The sequence below is a fragment of the Halichoerus grypus genome, chromosome 2, assembly GCF_964656455.1.
Source record: "Halichoerus grypus chromosome 2, mHalGry1.hap1.1, whole genome shotgun sequence".
Taxonomy (NCBI): domain Eukaryota; kingdom Metazoa; phylum Chordata; class Mammalia; order Carnivora; family Phocidae; genus Halichoerus; species Halichoerus grypus.
Window position 1 is genome coordinate 4,526,518 of NC_135713.1, and position 18,742 is coordinate 4,545,259.

General features: G+C 45.5%; 1 long non-coding RNA gene across 1 annotated transcript in view; it reads right to left on the reverse strand.

Moving 5' to 3' along the window:
* The window catches only part of LOC144380932 (uncharacterized), a 51,819-nt gene extending 33,590 nt beyond the window's left edge, over positions 1 to 18,229 (reverse strand). The window contains exon 1 of the long non-coding RNA XR_013445284.1: positions 18,110 to 18,229. This is a non-coding gene — a long non-coding RNA (uncharacterized LOC144380932). The remainder of the gene's footprint in view (positions 1 to 18,109) is intronic.
* Positions 18,230 to 18,742: the final 513 nt, after the last annotated feature.

Genomic DNA, 18,742 nt, shown 5'->3' on the forward strand with positions numbered 1-18,742 from the left:
ATGTTTATCTATAGCGTTGATTTTTTTAAAAACAGATTTGGATTTATTTTCTCATTTCAGTTGTTTTTATTGTTTCGTACTGAATTATTTTTAACATCTTTTAAATTTATCTTTCCTTAATTTTGTTTTTTTTCCTTTTTCTCTTGATGTATTCAAATGAATACAAATATTCTCTATGTATAGTTTCTCTTCTTGAATGATGTAGCAGTCTTGATATACAGACTTTATTTTGCTCCACAGCTTTTGATAGAATCCATGAGTTATCTCAGAGAGTGCTTCTCAGTAACTGAAGAGTCAAAGACTTTTGTTATCTCTTATCACTTATTGCTAAATTTTATTAGCTCATAATCAGAGATTGTGAATGACAAAAAAACAAAACAAAACAAAACAAACAAAAAAACCTGAAACTCTACCTTTAAAAATGAGTTTAGCTTTTGTAGCTAAGTACATACCAATTTTTGTAAATAATCCACATACAAAACATCCTCTTAAAAAATGTACATTTCTCTACACACGTATTATTTATTTACACATTTGCAAATTTTTAATTACCTTTTAAAATCAGCCTATGTTCTTGTTTTGTTCTAGGGAAAATGTCTGATCGAGTGATGTTTATAAAAGTCTTTTGTCATACCATTATGTTTGTGCCTCTATCTCTACAGGTTGAATGTTACCTTGTTTAGTGTATTAAGCTTTATTACTGATGCATTTTGTTCATAAGTTTGAACTCTTGATATAGGTGTAATATCCCTCTATATTGTTTAGAGTTTTCCATATTGAATTCTGTCCTGTCTGATATTAATATTGCTTCAGCAGCTTTCCTGTTTCCTGTTTTCTGTTCTTGCTCTCCACATCACTGGTTGCTAATATCACTGGATGAAAGTGACAAAGAACAGGACCTGTTCATGGTCCCAAAGCCTCTCTCCACAAAGGGCTTAATTACAAGTGGAAAAATAATCACTTTATGATGGAAAAACCTGGTAACAACGAAATAATCAAAGATAATTTTATGAGCAAAGAGACAAAGGGACATCCTGTGGCTCATGATATGAGGCACAGAGAAGGATACAACATCACTTCTGTAATGTTGCTGCAAACACAGAAATAATAAGCTAAATGTAATGATGCAGAAATATTAAGCAAACCCAAACTCTAGGACACTCTACAAAACAACTGGTCTGCACTCACCCTCCAGGCTGACCCTCAGACCAGGCTTCTTATCACCTCTCACTCATTTTATTCACATCGAAAATGGGGTGTGAAGGGCTGCCTTTCTTTGTGCCCACAATATTTGTCTTCCTTTCAAAATTGTCATTTGAGGAAAAGATTAAAGCTGTTGTTCGTGGCAAATACCAGGGCAGCTAAATCAGGGTGGGGGTTGCCAAAGAAACAACTGGAAAAGACCCTGGACTTGTGGGTTCTGCCAAGCAGTTACCCCTCCCAGGAAGAAAAGGAGAACTCTTTGTGAAAGAGCCCATGGATGAAGGCATCCTGCGGGATGCATATCATGAACACCACAAGTTAACAACAACTTCTGATACTTATTTTGGGCCTAGGCTTTGCTGAGCTCGCTATATCCTGGGGTATCTTTCAAACTCAAATCAAGGGAAACAACAGATTATATAGTTCAATAAATTAAATGGGATTAAAGCAAAAAACAAAAAACAAAACACAAACATGCACAGAATGATATAGTGATTTCTAATTTGAGGGTATAGAGGAAGAAGGAGAGGGGCATGTTGTTAATGGAGCTCCTGATGGCCATTAAATGCAAGAAAAAGCCATTTCCATAAATTATGGAAATATGTGCTGGTCTCAAGTGCATCCCATTTTCATATTGTTTTTCTGCCTTAATGACATAGGCTATTTTTGTAACATCTGTTTTTGGGGACCCTCCCTTTCTCCTGTGCTTCATTAGAAATGCAGTGGCTCTCCTTTATAATGAGTGTTGATGTTGTCTGGAAATGGATTGTGTGTCTCTTGTTACTGTATGGGTCATTATGTCTGAGTTGAAATGGTTTGTCCATGGAACGTGTTCGGAAGTGACCCCAGAAAAAATATCTGGAAGGTGTGACAGCAGATGCAGTGTGCCACACAGATGGGCACACCTTCATGAAAGGCTAGAGGCTGGGTTCTGGCAAGGATTCCTGGGAGCAGGATCTGACCCTGTAAAGTGGATACCACATTGACTATCCCTAAGCAGCAGTGTGAATTCAAAGGGTCTAATAGAGACTGTGTGAGATAAAACTTTAAGACAAAATCTGAATTCATTACCCACAGCAATTAATACCGTGTTTTTGAAGGCTACCATCCACCCAGAAATGAAGCTCCAGACACCAAATACTGAAACTTGATAGTCTGCCGCAATGAACGACCAGCGTCTCATTCCATGTCTCTGTTCCTGCTGTCCAGGGTCGCGGTAGAGAGCTCTCTTTATTACACTAGTGGGGGTTCACTAGGACCTAGTGCCCTGGTCCTAGGCTGTAGGTGAGCAAGAAAAAGAGGAGGAGGAGAAATGAGAGAGTGAGAGGGAAGGGAGCTGGAAGCCTAGAGAGCAGGTGGAAAGTATGGTGTCCAGCCCTCTGCTCTCATCTACACTTGAGCAGGCAGGGTCCCACACTCACTGTCACTCTGGTCTCTGCTGCTCAGAAAGGGCCCCAAAGACAATAGCAGGGAAGGATTCCCAGATGAAAAAGACTTCCTTGTGTTCTGCATCTCCTGGCTTTGATTTGCTAATTTGAGTTCTTCATTTTAGTCTGAATGTTGTAAGTGTTGGGTCATTAAGTTATTTTTCCAGGGTGTAATGTGTCAATCTGAACTACAAAGGAAAAATTTTGAGATTCATAATACTTTTGTTTTCTGACGAAATGAGACCCTTATGTTACAAACTAGCCAGACTGCTGGCCATCAAACATTGAAAATAGACTCCAAATAAGTCCTTCTTTGTTTCCTTTCCTGACTTACCCTCCAGCCTCCTGTTTCCCTGCACTCCTCCATCTCCAGCCTGTTCCCCTCACCTGTGCACATGCGCACACACATGCACATGCATGCACAGGTGCACGGGCATGCAACACACATTCCCTCCTGGCCCTCCTGCCCCACATGGCATGGCGCCTCCACTTTGCCAGGCTACTCTGGGTGGCCGTTAAAGGGACTGATTTCTGTCTGAGGTTAACTTTCACAGCTTTGATCCTGGGCTGGCCACCTTGTCCCTCTGCCTTGGCTTCCAAATATCTGTTTCTTCCTGGGGACAACCTTTAGTACAGACACTGTACAGCTCTGCAATGCGGCAGCAGTTTCCAGCCTGAGGAGAGAGGCCCGAGGATGCAGTTCTGCGCTGCCTCCTCATTTAGTTCATTTCATCCAGACGGGCTGCTGAATTAAGCGTCTCCCACGCCCTCTCCAGCTCAGCCAGAAAGGCCACTCAGGGCAGCATGCAAAGGGATGACCGGAGTCTCGAGTGCCTGATGCAGCGTGTGATGGAGGAAGTGAGCTGACCCCTCTGGACCCTCTTCTGCTAAATAGGAAGAATGGCAGTGCAAGCCTCCCCTGCAGGGGGCGCTGCAAGAGCAACCAGCTAAATGCATTCATCCAAGCAAATACCCGGAGCCAAAGGGCTGACTGGACCATAAGAGTAGAACAGCTCCATCACAGTATAAGCACCCAGTGTCACAGAACCTACTCTTCAGAGTATTTAAATGAGGAAAGTGAAGGACCACACACGAAGCTTCGCCCAGCAAGTGATGCATGATGCTTTCAACTGGGCAAGCCCGTGTGCGCATGCGTGCGCCCTGTCACTGCCGCTGGGCGCACGTCTCGTCTCCTTGTCTGTCTCTAAATACCTGATTGCAGAGACACTATGTTCTCCTGGGGGAACCTTCCTGCTCGCGTGTCTTCCCTGTGAGGTCTGCGCATCCTCTCGCGAACAGAAAGATCTTAGCATTTCATTGTTAAGAACGTCCCCGTGCGCACAGGGGAACTGGGGACAGGGGAAATGGGGACAGGGGAACTGGAACACAGCCACGACCACACCAGGGGCAGAGCCTTGGAAAGGCAGCATCCTGCTCCCGCACAAACCTCAGAGTTTTAATAACTCTGCCATTTTGGAGGTTACCTGGTTCAAAGGTGGCATTCCAGACCAGCTTCCTTCTTCACAACACAGATGCCCATGAGGCTATCCTGGGGTGTCTGTGGGTCCCACCCATACACACAGCTTTTGGAGACACTCTATGCTTTCCTAGTTCCCTCTATGCAGTCCCTACTCCCAACTTCCTCTGACTGCTCCTACAAAAGCGCATGGGCCACAGAATCATCCTACTCGGGGAGTTCTAGGAAGCCGGGACTTTGAGGCTCCAGGCCCTTTTCCCCTGTTGTTAGGGTGGGGAGGGTGGCCCTGCTCCAAAGAAGACTTGGACCTGCTTCAGCTCGCTCACACTCCTTGGCCTATCAGGAGCATTCTGGCGATTGTGTGCATTACAGAAATCCTTCCTCAGCACGAGGATTGAGACAAATTGGAGGGGGAGTGGATATAGTGCAGACAGAAGAAATGACCCTGGGCCACTGGGCAAAGTTCAAGACCTCTGCTCCCAACATCCCACCCGGGGGCACAGACCACTCATAACGTTCTCTGTGGGTGTTAGCTCCTCAGGCTGGTGGTTTCTGCAGCCTGGGATTGGCTTCATATGCATTGGCACAAGACATGTGTGGGTCATCACTCAACACAGTGAAGTGAACATAGAGATATTGACATAACTGTGCTTCCATGTAGGTGGAACACATGGCTCTTGTTCCCTCCTAGTGCCTCCTGGCTCCATGGCCTTGGCCACTTCCAGCCAGCCTTGCAAGGACTGAAGCTACCTTGTCTCCTTCTAGACTCGCAAGTGCAATCTGGAGACCCCTTTCTTTAGCCTCCTGACCCCACTTCCTTTACACACAGCCCTTGCCCCTCTTCCAACCCCAGAATTTCCCTAGAGACATCGAGGCCCCTGCCAAACGTGAACTAAAATTCCCAAGGGGAGAGACTTTGAGATGTGAGATGCACAGCTGAAATCCCCCTCCTCCAGGTTGGGAGCCCTGGCGATGCGGCGGTATTATATGGGGAAAAATCCGCCCTGGAGACTGAGCGGCTGCCCGCACTGGCTCTGCTTCTGTCTCTATCTCACACCCCTTGTCTTTCCTCCAGCCTCCCTAGCAGTGCTTTTGACTGTGCCTCCCAGACATGAGCCTGGTGGCAGAGTGGGCAGCGGTGGCAGTATTACCCGCGTACTTGACTTTGAGCCTTACCTCCAAGAAATCCGGAACGAGATTATTCTACAACAAAATCCTTAGTTACTAAAAAGTCTTGCACTTTATTTCTACCACACTTCCAAGAGCTGAGAGCATGAGGTTCAGATCAACAGTCATTCTTCCTTAATTCTCTTGGCAGAGTGTCTGACATCTCAGACCCGAGGGTCCAGATAGGAGCAAGTCGTGTGGAGGGAAGCACAGTGAGTTCTTCCTCTGGTTTGGGACTCAGACTTCGGTGAAAGAGGCTCGGGACTGTGTTCAGCTTGAGGATGGATATGGTCCCCTGGATTCTTGATGACTGCTTAAGTCCCTTGCTCTTTTTCCTAACTGTGCTTTTGCAGTTTCAGCTTATTTGTTTGTACCTATGTGTTTTGGTTTGTTAATGTTTGCATTAACCAATTATTCTGGAGTGGCTTTTATGATACCAACAAGCCCTTCTCCTATGGCCAGGTGTCTTAGGAAAAGAAAGAACAGAAATGTTCCTCCTTTACTGCAAGTTCTTGCCCTACAGTGTTTATCACGGGTGTCGTGTTCCTCAGATATACAAGAAGAGAAAGAAGGTTTCACTAAACTATTTTAGAATTCTGCATAATGCTGACAATCACTACCAAAAATGTGAAGATCTCCTCATAGCTGAAAACGTCAAGCTGCATTTATTTCTATCTTATGGGTTCTTCACGTTCATTAAGTCACCATTGTTCAATACCTTTATATTGTATTGATGTATTTCTCTAGAGGGTTTGCAAATAATGCAATCCCAGCAACCTGGGCTTATGTGTTGGAATAATCCAACACTGATGATATGTTTTACTAAAGCCCTTCTGGCCCGATCTGACTGGTACATGTATGTCAGGTATAGATACCTATATATATATGGAAGACGTATGCATATAGGTCACGTACATTCTAAGCAAGATGTGCACACACATATGCAGGGTGTGAACACTATGTAGAAGATGTATACAGCGTACCAAAGACCGGCACAGTATCTGTATGACTTGGATACATAAAGCGAGTGCACCTGCCGTGTGCACACTCCCTCAGCAGCAGCTTTGCCTGTTGATTGCCCGAGGGTAACACCTGACTGCACCGGTAACCATATGCAGGGTTTTCTGAATGAATGAATGACCTTCATGAACCCAACCCCGAGATCAGCTGATCATGAATCCCATCAGATCCTCCCAGGAAAGACCCTAGAATTTTGGAAGGAAGGAGCCATGCACAGCAGGAGCCAAGCATGCTGCAGAGCTGCCATCTCTGTCCAAGTCAAGTGTCTTCAGCCTTGCGGTCCTATAAGCCGTCCACCTGAGGATGACCCTCCTTGGCACCCTTACATCGTGAAGTTGGAAGTAGGATGAATGTCTAACCACTGGGGTCAGGAAATTGTCAAAGACAATCTCACCAACCTGAGACCAAAGACAAGAAAATTAGTGTGTTCTGCTAATTGCGTAAATGAGTTTTATCTTATTTTGCAAATAAAATAGAAGATTTATTCCATAAAAATACCGTATTCGTCCAGTATTATCAGGAAATGAAAGATTTCCTGGGAATCAATTCTTCAGTTAACTGAAGGGCACCCCCTTCCAGGACTAATCTTCCCTTTCATCTCTTTTTGATATTTCTCTCCAGAAACGTAGTGTGTATTTTCCTGCCTTCTTAGGCAGAAGCTGTTGACCTGGCTTTAATCCCCTAACGCTCCAAGTCCTGCTGATGAAAGTGTTCAAGCAGCACCATGCTTGCTGCTGGGGTCCTTGGTCTCTGCTCCTCAGGCTGGGTGGTCACTTACCCCTTCCCTGCCTGTCCTCATACCTCATGATTTCCACTGCTTTATTGCTTCTGGTCTGCTCTGAGCCAGGATTCCACACCAAGCTGCATATTAAGAATGGCATACTGAGTAAGACTTGATCAGAATCTGAGTGAGGACCCAGGGCTTGGAGAGCTGATTTAGGGACATCAGAGATCCCTTTGATAACTTTTTCATAATGAACATGCCCCACAGGGATGAGGCTGGGAAGATCTCTGGTTGACAGGATTAGTCTAAACTATTGGCCATCAGCCTTCACTATACATTTGAGAAACTTTAATAGTTCAAGAAAAACCACCTTGCACGGTCATCATTTAATTGGTTTAAGATGCAACCTGAGAATCAGGACTTTTTAAAGCCCATCAGGCAAATATAACATGCAGTCAATGTTGAGAACCTCATTTCTAAAACATGTCTTGTGTGGAAACTAGGTTCTGCTGACAGCAGTCAGTTTGGCCTAAGGAAGTGGTTGTTCTTCATAGGTATTATGAGTTGAATTGTGTCCCCCACCCCGACAAATATGTAGAAATTTTAATACCCAGGGCTTCAGAATGTGACCTTATTTAGACATGGTGTTGCTGCAGATGTAATTAGTTGAGATACAATTGGAATGGAGTAGATGGGCCTCTGATCCAATGACTGGCATCCTTATAAAAAGGAGAAATTTGAACACAGATACACAGGGAGAATGAAGGATGAGGATGAAGGCAGAGATTGGGTGATGCTTCCACAAGCCAAGGAAAGCCAAGGATGGCCAGCAGATCCCTGGAAGCCAGGAAACTGACCTGGAGCTGACTGTGTCTCCCAGCCTCAGAAGGAACCAGACCTGCCGACACCTTGACCTTGGCCTTCTAGCCTCCAGAGCTGTGAGACAATAAATTTCTGTTGTTGAGGGACCCGGTTTGTAGTGCTTTGTTATGGTAACCCTAAAACCTAGTACATGAGCCATGACTATAAATTCTCAGAACTTCCATCTTAAGTGTGCTTGAGAAAAACCCTTCCCCAGCATCTACCGTAGATCAGACCCAAAGAGGTATTGAGAGAAGATGCTGGGCATTCAGGAATAAGAGAGGGAGCTTTGCTCTTAAGCCTACCTGGTAATTTTTGTCTTACATTATCAAGTCAGATTGCTCTACAGAGAGGCAGGCAACTTACACTGAGATCAGGGGCCCCAAACACAGGATCGCTGTAGGAACATTCCTCTCTCTGATTTGCATGTGCAAATAGCATGGGGATCTGTGTGTTGAACTGATTCACAGGCATAAATGTAAAATGTACAAAAATTTGCATTGCAAAATATTCTTGCTCCAGATGCTGAGTTTACAAGAATTTCCCTTGCTTTATAAATTATAAGAGTACAACGATTTTATGAGATCAAATACTTTGGGGATTTTTTAAGGATCAATTCAAAATAGTATTTCTTATCTATGAAAGAAAGATAATTGTGTGTAGTTTCTAATATAACCACTGGCCTTTAGTAAAATGCATTTTGCATGGATGCCTCTACTTATTTATCTTTTCTGGAAGTCAGTATATAGATACAATTCTCAAGGGTCTTTGAAAACAGGAACTGCTTCGGGGATATTAAAATAAAATATCTTTTCTCAAGAAAAGAAAAAAAATGACATTTCATAGGCAGCGATACTTTTACTATTTTCTCTAGACATTTTTTTTTATATTACTGATCTAAAATAAACAAAACATTTGCTGAAATCCAAATGACTTTATTTTATAATATTTGCTGCTCAAACTTTTCCAGACCATACTGTTTGAATGAAGGAAGATACTCAGCTTATTAAGAAAAGGCAAGATGAGGAAACTTTTTGATACACTGATCCCTGGGCTGGTCTCTGGAGACTGAGACAGTCTGGACAGTGGGGACAGAAGAGAGGGAGGAGATGGTGACGGGGCGCTGCAGGAAGTCGTTGTGAAGTAGAGAGAAGATGCATCCTTGGACGCAGAGTCAGGTGTGAGAGTGAAGCTGGCCACGTGGCGCCACAGAGAGAAAGCGGACTCTGAGGTCCGACTCACCAGCTTCAATGGCTGGCCCTACTACCACCTACCATGTGCACTTGAGCACGAATCTCTATTTGCTTCTCTCATTGATGGGGATAAAGACCCAAATACATATCCCCTGAGAGATACGGAGAGACAGCAAATGCCAACATGCTTGCTAGAGAGTAAATGCTCAGTGAACATCAGTTCCTATCTTTCCATTTGTCTGTCTTTCTTTCTTGTCTTCCTTCTTTCAACATTCATTTCCTCTCCCTTCTTACCTTTTCCTTCCCTCTTTTCTTCCTCTTTCCACAGAAAAGAAAGGTTTGGAACAGACTCACTGTTGGGAATATCAGAGAGAATCAGCGTTCTCCTTTATGTGTCTTCCCACAAGCCCTGCACTCCCAACCGAAGCCCCAGGGCTACTGAGCTGTCCCACCTGCCGTGCCTTTATATTTCCCATGTATTCATCTACAGCCTTCCTGCTAGCTCAGTTTCATAAAGAAAATTCCAGCATCTAAAGGATACGTTAAGTATGCACTTATGTAAAAGAGCTTAGCTATGAAATTGCCTTTGGGAAGAATCCCAATAAAATGTTCCAAGCAAATTAAAATCTATTCTCCTTTTAAAGATGTCCCGAAACCTTAATTAAGAATTTATTCTGGTGTTTAATAACTGTATATGTGAAGAGATCTTCCCAGTAAATTCTCTAACTCCCGTGTGCTGAGGTGGGTGTGGGTCCTTCTGAGGAGCTTTCCATTACCCGGAGCATCAGCTTCTACCGAGATCCCTTTGGCCGTGTTATCAAATGTGTGATCGATATACATGTATCAAGTTAATGAGTCCCCTCCCGCATTTTGTTTCTCCTCTTCGACAAAAGAAAAGGAGACAGCATCCCACGAGGCATCCCAGGGCTTTGCAGGTCTTCATGACATTCGTACACACACCTCAACCTCGAACTCTGCCCACTGTGGAGGAAAATTCCCTGAGTTTTTTGAGAGTAAACAGCTCAGTGGCATCATCCCACATGAAGAAAAGTCAAAATGTGAGTGTTTTAGATTTACTTGACATGGACTCTCTGCCAAGCCTTCCAGTCTGCATTTGGGCCATGCTGTAGGCCCTTCTCCACACATCAGGCAGTGACTCCAACACGGACATGAGTTATTCCATAAAAAGCAGCCCAGCTTGGGACAGCAACAATTCTTAGTTCAGAAGGTGATGCATTCAAGGTATGTTTCTTTAACTTTGTCAGTTATCTCGAGCTACCATCCAAGGGAATAAGGGACATAGGCAGGAGGAGAAGTGGCCCAGTGTGTGGTGAGCAGGTCAGGAGGAACTCCAACCAAATCTGGGCTTTTTGCTTGGTTCTTCCACAGTGAACAAGCGTTGGGTTTGAGCTGGCCAGTCTTGTACTTTGAAACATGTTTGGAAACACCAGCCATGCTCTCCCTTTGTTTGCTGTATTCTGCAGCATTCTTGGAAGCACCACGGCAACAAAGTCCAAGTCCAGAACCCGCTCAGTGTTCCCCTGAACACACCCCATCTACTGTGTGCCATGCTGTCCTGCAAATGAGGCTCTCAGGGTTGCCTATGTGGGCCTCGCCAGCCCCACTGGGTTCACCATTCTCTTCAGATTCTGCATTCCTTTTTTATTTTCTTTGTCTCTTTTTTTTTTTTTTTTTTTTTTTGGTACGAGGAAACATTTTAATAGAATTATTTACAATAGTAGACAAAGGGAGAAAATTCGAAATGATCAAAGGATTTTTTATTTCTGATGAACTCCCAGGTGATGGTGATGTGGTTAGGTTTGGTCCACATGCTGAATATCCAGGCTCTAGATGCTCCAATTAGCCCAAACAAAATGGAAAATGCATTTATGATATAGGCCTTTGAAACATGTTTTTAGGGACTACCAGATGTGTTCATATAAAATTTGGCTTTCGTGCTGCAAAGCTACCATCAAATAAACCCTGGGTGTATGGACACCACAGGAATGCTAGCTGGCCAGTTCAGGCACCGGAGGGGGGCTGGGAGGAGAGGAGAGACTTCCGAAAGCACAGATGCCCCGGCCACCCTCCTAGATGAATTCAGGTAGAATACCTGCGGGTGGGGCACAGGTTTCAGCCGGGTGGAAGCTTCCTAGGTGACCTCAATGTGCAGCCAAGATGGTGATCCCTGGGCATGACCTGGCACGTGTTACCACTATACACTCCATGTGAGATATTAAGACCAAAGTAACTTCCCAGCGTTGGTTCCCCAAAACACTCAGGAATTGGTCAACTTTTTCTTAATAATTCCCAATGGCCACTATTTCTGAAAAGTCTGTCCCTATTAACAGCTGAAGGAGAAATCTTGCCTAGAAGTCCCAATATCTAGTTTTGGCCCTGAAACATAGGATAAAATAAATCAACTGAGTTGCAATTTGCAGGCATGTGTCCTTATTTTAATCTTGTAATTTTCTATTTCTTAACATCATTTGAATATTCTTTCCTGTACTTGGAAGTGAGACACTCATTTTAAAAGGACCTCACTGGTAATGAGCTTGAGTCTATCCATCAACGACTTCTCTAAGTGGTCCCAGGAGAAAGTTTGATGGATGACTAAGTGCATCGATCTCTGTGATCTTCATAAGTTCAACCAGGATCCTCTGAAAGCGAAACATGGCCCCGACAAGTACAGTTCATACAAAAGGATGAGCCACCATTCAGCTGCCAGAGCTCTGGAACAAGAGCACCATTTTGCTTTTTTGAAGGAAGGAACAAGGGTAGCCGGAGAAGTGGAGAGCTGATGGACAGAAGCTCTCAATTCCACTCCTACATGCACACCCCAGAGAAACGAAACCCCAAGCAGGTGTACACGCACACTTATAACAGCACTTTTCACAAAAGCCAAAACATGGAAACAACCCAAATGTCCAACAATGTATGAATGAATAAACAAATTTTGGGCTCACCACACGATGGAATGCTATTCAGCTTTAAGAAGGAATAAAGTCCTGGTCACGTTAGAACGTGGATGAAACTCAAAATCATTATATTAAAATGTGAAAGAAACCAGAATCAAAAGCCATGTATGGATTGTCCCATGTCTAGGAAATACCCAGAATAAAGAACCTCATAGAGACAGAGTGTACCCTGGAGCCTACCAAGAGCAGGAGAGGAGGAGGAAATGGGGGAAACCTGCTTAGCAGGGAAGGGGTCTTACTTGGGAGTGATGGGAATGCTTTGAAACGACACAGAGGTGGTGGTTGAGCATTATGAGTGCACTGAACTGTTTGTTGTAAAAGTGTTGATTTTATTAGGTGAATGACGATAGGTTATTTTTTAACTATGGAAAACATTTGGTTTATCTGATGGCAGTATGGCTATGGAGGAAAACGAAGCTAGAAAGGCAGATGGGGAATGGTGGTGAGGGTGACATTTTTAAATGCAGTCCCTGGGGAGGCATCTCTAAAACCTGAATTTGGGCAGATCCTAAGGGACGAGGGAATGAACCCCATGGATGTGTCTGAAAAGACCCCTCGAGGCGGGAAACCCCCCAGCGGAGGGTCCCGGAGCGTGGAACGGCAGGGCAGCTGGGCTGCCTTGGCACACACGCCTGGAGTCGGATCCTAAGAAGCTCAAAGGGAGTTACAAGGGCTGCTGGGAAGCGCAAGAAGTCCAGAAGGAATCAGACAGAGGCCAGAGACAGTGGGGAGATGAGAAATACAGCAAATCATATGTAAAGCATTGAATTTAAGCCTTGTTTTTAAAAGCCTTGCTCTTAAGTGGGTTACAATGCTTTCACAGCTTGATTAAAACTTATTACCTACTTTAATAATGACCTAATAATTATAGAAACGGCTTAATTAGGTTATAAGCACTTTAACATATGTTGTTAACTTACTGTGTTTATTAGGAATCAGTCTGTTCGGGTCCGGCCGGGCTCTATGGGGCCAGCGCACAGCAGAGCGGGACAGACAGAGCAGCCCCCGGGGCAGAGAGGTGGCTCAGTGTGCAGCCCTGGGGGTGTATGGGGCCAGGCTTTCCTAGAGAAGCCTGAAGGGCTTCCCAGGGGAGGGACGTGGGCTTCAAAGCCATGAGTCCGGGCTCAACAACGGGGCGTGGCATCCGCTGCCCATGCAGCCCTCACAGGGGCCCACACCTCACTGAGCCCCAGGCACCTTATCTGTGAAATAAAGCCATTTCCACACGTGCAGACTGTGCATGCCCCGCAGTAAACCTCCTGCCCGCTGAGCACCATCCTCTCTCACCTGCTCCCACCAGCTTCTCTATTCCTGCTCCTTCCCTCACCTTATCTCCTCCGCCAAGGTCATCCTCCATCACCTCAAGACCTGTCCCTGCATTTCCAGTCACTCCCACTCCCCTCCTGGCTCAGGTGCACACCCCTGCATCGGCCCCTCTTGGAGAGCTACTCCTCTCTGCCCACCGTGCCCAGATCCTCAGTCCTTCCTCCACAGACCTCTCTCGTTCTCCCGGCTGCCCCCTCTGCCAGGGACCAGTTCTGTGTGGAGGAGTTTCTCCTGCTGCCCTGCTTACTTTGCAGACTCAGAGAAGCAGGGAGTGGGATGGCTGGAATCTAGGACGGCCCGACAACTGGTCTGATTCCACCCCAGATGGTCCAGGGAGGTGAGATGTATTCAGAGAACGGTTAGATTCAAGATAGGTTTAAAAACTGAAAACCGGTATTTTATTTTTCAAAAACAACACAAAATAAAATAAAAAGCGGATTACATGGTACTTCCTACTGTCAGCCAGATGTTTTTTTTTCTCTAACTGTTTATCACTTTGTGTACTTTTCTCAGAGCCATGTCTCCCCTACTGCTCTGATGGTAAGCATGTGTAAGCTCTATACCCACAGAGCTTTTGACAGCCGGGGACCTAAGGGATTTACTGGGCAGGTGTCCGGCCCGCCAGGGCTTCCCCTGTGTGCCTCAGAGGGGGACGCTGCTGGTCTGTCTTTGCAGACCGTCCTGTGAACCCAAATCCCAACCGCAGGCTCGCTCCCTGCAGTTTGGGTCCACAGAAAACACTCCACTGAGCCTCCTAGAAACTTGCTCTTTGTACAATAACAGCATCACAGAGCAATGTACAGAGACTTATCCCACCAGCCTCCATCTTTGGAGATGGTGAGCACACTCCGTCTCCAGCCCTGTCCACTGCCGGGAATGCCCCTCCCACAGCTATCCCCAGGGCTCCTCCTTCTCTGCCCTCAGGCTTATTGGCAACAAGACGGGACAGACTCTTCCTGCCCCTCTCACCTGGCCTTGCTCAGATCACAGCACTCAGCCCCACGGGACATGCAATGCCATCGACGTCTGCTTAAAACTACACCTGTGTGTGCATCCAGGTCTTTGTCTGTGTGACCCACACATGCATGTACATTTACTCCACTACACAGTTGAGCCCTGAACAACATGGGGGACAGCGGCACTGAACCCCACCCCCAACACAGTCAAAAATCCACATGCAATTCTGGCTTCCCAAAAGTAAGTACTGTTAAGTAAAAAGGTAAAAAGAATACAGTAAAAAAGTATTGCATTCTTACAATAAAGTAAGCTAGAGAAAAGAAAATTATTAAGAAAATTATAAGGAAGAGGCATACACTTACAGCACCGTCCTGCATTGATTGGAAAAATTCCTCATGGTCCTGGATCTGCACAGTTCAAACCGGTGTTGTTCAAGGATCGACTGTTAGACAATGTTATATAAGATATATAACATGTCTACACATATAGGTCCGTTTATTATACTATGTGTACTTGTACATGTATATTAGGTGGGCTATGTATACACATATATTTGTTTATCGATCTTCTCCCTCCTTTCAAATGCAAGCTCCATGAGGAAATCTTGTTTTGTTCATTGCCAAGGTCCCAGCACTTAGAATAGGTTCTGAGATATAGAAGACCCTCAGTCAATATTTGAAGAAAGAAAGAGAGAAAGAAGGAAGGGATGAGAGGCAAGGAAGGAGGGGGAGAGAGAGGGAGGGGGGGGGAGAGAGAGAGAGAGAGAGAGAGAGAGATTGGCTCTGGTTTGCAGCCTGAGGTACGCTGGCTCCCCAGTGATTAGCACCAAAACTCGTTTCTGTAATGTCAGAAAAAAGATATCTCCGACAGACAGCCAAGATAAAAAGATACCTCAAATGGATAGCCAGGTTTCTAAATGGTGACAATTAGGGGGAACTGTTAGGAAGTAATTCAGAGGGGTTTTCAATTGGATGGGAGAGATTTTAGTTAGAACAGATGGATGTGAAATGTCTGAAGCTACAAACCACAGAAGACCAAGGAACAATTAGCAAGTGCGTAAGTGGTAAATGGCTTGAAACCCCATGATAGACGTTCATAAATGGGCACGCGTGAAAAATAAAGAACGCCCTGCAAAAAGAGTGAAAACAGCTCCTTGCACCACTCCTATTAAAAGCCATCATCCAAAGCCGGCAATGACGCTGTTGTGTTAAGACAGGCCGCTGTAATTGCATGATTGTGTACGGCCCATTGAAAAGCTTCTGGAGCAGAGGCAGGAGGCTAATTTGGAGCAGCAAGTGGGTTAGCATTCATTTCACAAAGTCTTCTCCCAGACCCACATGCTACATCAAAATGGACAGCCTTGTTCTAGCCCCACTATTCTCTTAGATAAATTACCCACATTTGCATACGTGCTTTTTAGCTCCAGGCAGAGAAATCTTTGCAAGTAGCACCTGGTGCCCTGAAAGATACACACTGCCTACTCTATCTTACGAACTTTATATTTTCTTTGCTTCCAAGTTCAATTAAAACACTCCCTAGTGAGGTTTCATTGATTTACTATAATATATGCTGAAAACACAGCCAGGGCATAACTGATGTCTAAAGCACAATATCCTGTTGTTGAACAAAAGATGCCACAAAGTAACTGTCAAGTTCTGCTGACAAATCATTTTGCTCATATTCTGGGAGACTTTTCTTTTTTGTAGTTTTCTCCCCACGTGTCTTCAAGATTGGTGGTATTGTGGAATAATCGATCATGTGATGTGTGCCATCAAAAGAATTGGGGGAAAATACATCCTTTTAAAAAATCACATTGAAATTTAAAATCTGTACAATTTTTCTTCAAAGAAACTAATAGGTCTACCCTTCCAAGATAAAGTTCTTTCTACAAGCTGTGGCGGGTGCGGGGTGGGGGTGGAATGTGTCCCTTACAGATCTGGTCATATCAGTGAGAACATCAGAGTTCCCTTCCTTAGACCCACAGCTCCAGAACCATGGACAGAACCTCCACTTCCAGGGAGCCCTGAGCCCTGACAGTCAGGCAGGTGATGAACACCACCTGCCCTCCACAGGCAGGGGGCCAGGGGCTGGGGGGCGGTGTTACATTCAAATGCAGAACCCACAGCTGATATCTTATGGAGGTCTTTATGGTCAACACACCACATGGGCATTCCATCCAACCAATGGAAGGGATTTTTTTTTTTTTTTCTTTTAAAGAAATCAGGAAGTCAGAGGACTTTCAGGACAAATCTTGAACTAAATGATTCTGAGAACTTTGCATTGGTTCAGAGCCTTGCTGGGTGTTTGGTTTTGATAAGCTCACACAGATACCAGCCTCCCAGGAAGGTCAACAACTCACACTGGAGGTTAGAAGGAGTCCAGATGAGATCAGCCACCAACTGTGAATGTCATGGGAAAAGCAGAAAGGATGGCTCACTCATAGAAAGAAAAAGCCCAAGAAGAAGCTTCTCGGGCCCCCATGAACAGACGCCTTCCTGCCCTTTAGAGCTGGACCACATGGACTTCTTACAACGTGGGTCTGCCATCACTGTAGGCACAGAATGACTATGATGCCCCTAGAAACGTGGATGCCCTTTGCCAACCTTCCTCAGCTCACACCCCGTGTGCCCCCCTTCCCCACCCAAGGTGGCTGGCGGGCCATGCTTGCATCAAGTCGACGCTGTGCCAACATTCACCGTAACGTGTCTGACACGGCATTGCCAACTTGTGCTTTGTGGTCATCTCTCCACCTGGGCTGGAGGTCATTGGAAGGCAGCATGTGGATCTTCACAGCTTTGTGCTCATGGATTGATCAAAGAGTGAGGCCACTGGTTGGCTTGCAATGAACAAAAAGTCCCTTAACCTTTCTCCACACTGCCCGTGTGTTTGCTCTATCCCATGATCTCGCAGGACTATCATGCCAACTAACATGATAATGGGGTTGTATGTTGTGGACTGTGTGAGACAGCATACACCACGAGGTCCCTAACGCACTTTTCTAGCAGCAGGCAGTGTGGGTCCTGGGGAGCAGACCTCCGCTACTGAGGCAGGCTGTCCAGGCTGGTGGTAGGAGCGCATGCACGCTCAGTTTGGTTCTCTGAGAGGTGCCTGATGAGAATGGGCAGCAACACTGTTCCTGCTTCTGCCCTGGACACCCCAGCCAGGACCAGAGGTCCTGCCACGCCCAGCTCCATCCCTGATGGGGCCAGGACATGGAGAGGCTCCAGCAGGGCTTGCTCTGCTGATTTCTGTGTGTGATCTCGCATCCCCCCTTGGAAAACGGGCTCCTGCCTGCCCCAAGTCTCAAGCATCTCCTCGAGTCAGACTGGTTCCCAGGCTTCCGTCTGCTCCGTGAGACTGAATTTCCAGTTCTGTCCACGAGCATTCTCCAGTTTCCTCTTCAGCAGCTGGGGCTCTGTGTCTCACCGCTCACCCAGTGGTGGGGGTCCCCAGCCCATCATCTGACAGCCACTTCTCTGGAGCTGACCATAGCCCCAGTCTCCCCTGGATTTCTGTCAGAGTCACCCACCACCATCTGATCTCAGACACTCTCAGCTGGCCTGGTGTGCACCCCATAATTGCCACCATGCTCCCCTGACTATCTATGGATCTCCAGGTCCCTTTCTCATTTTTCTGGGTAAACCTCATTGGTTTGCGCTTTCTCCAGCTAATTCCCACATAGGACACAAGACTCAAAACACTTAGAATTTCTGTGTCACATGTGAAAAAAAACAAAGCAAGCAAATAGAAATAAATAAAATAATCCAAATGCTTACCCTGGTGATCTTGCCGTGGACAACGAGACCTGCTTATACAGACTGGGCTGAACCCTGTGGGCCATGGACACACTGGACCCTTTGCTCACACCAAGATGACCAAAAGCCTTTGCTGTTAGAATCACACTAGATAAAAAAGTATAGTATTTTAATGTATTATGTTATTTCATTTATAACCATTTATATTAACATTTTACCATATGTTATTTTTAGCTACAAATCTTATTTATTGCAAAATTATAAAATCTCTCCTTGTCCAAGTCCTTCACACTCTGCACACCTTTCCTGTTTTCTGTCACCTGACTTACTTGCACACACACGCGCACGCACAGCACACACTTCCCTTGTCCTGTGCGCTCCTCGTTCTTCATAAAAGAGACATCTGGGGGGGGGGCGCTTACACTCGGCCTCTGTACCATGGTGGACGTGGCAACAAGTGATATGGTTGCAGAAAGGACACAGGACAAAAAAAGACAACTCAGTACATGAAGGTAAGGGAGAATAAAAATCCAACTCAGACACAATCCAAGAATTAACAGGGGAGTTGCACAAAATGAATGTCTGTTCCTGAAGAAAAGAAAGGATAATCCTTTGGAGATCCAAGCAAGAACTTGCAAGGCCACTGGGAAGCCC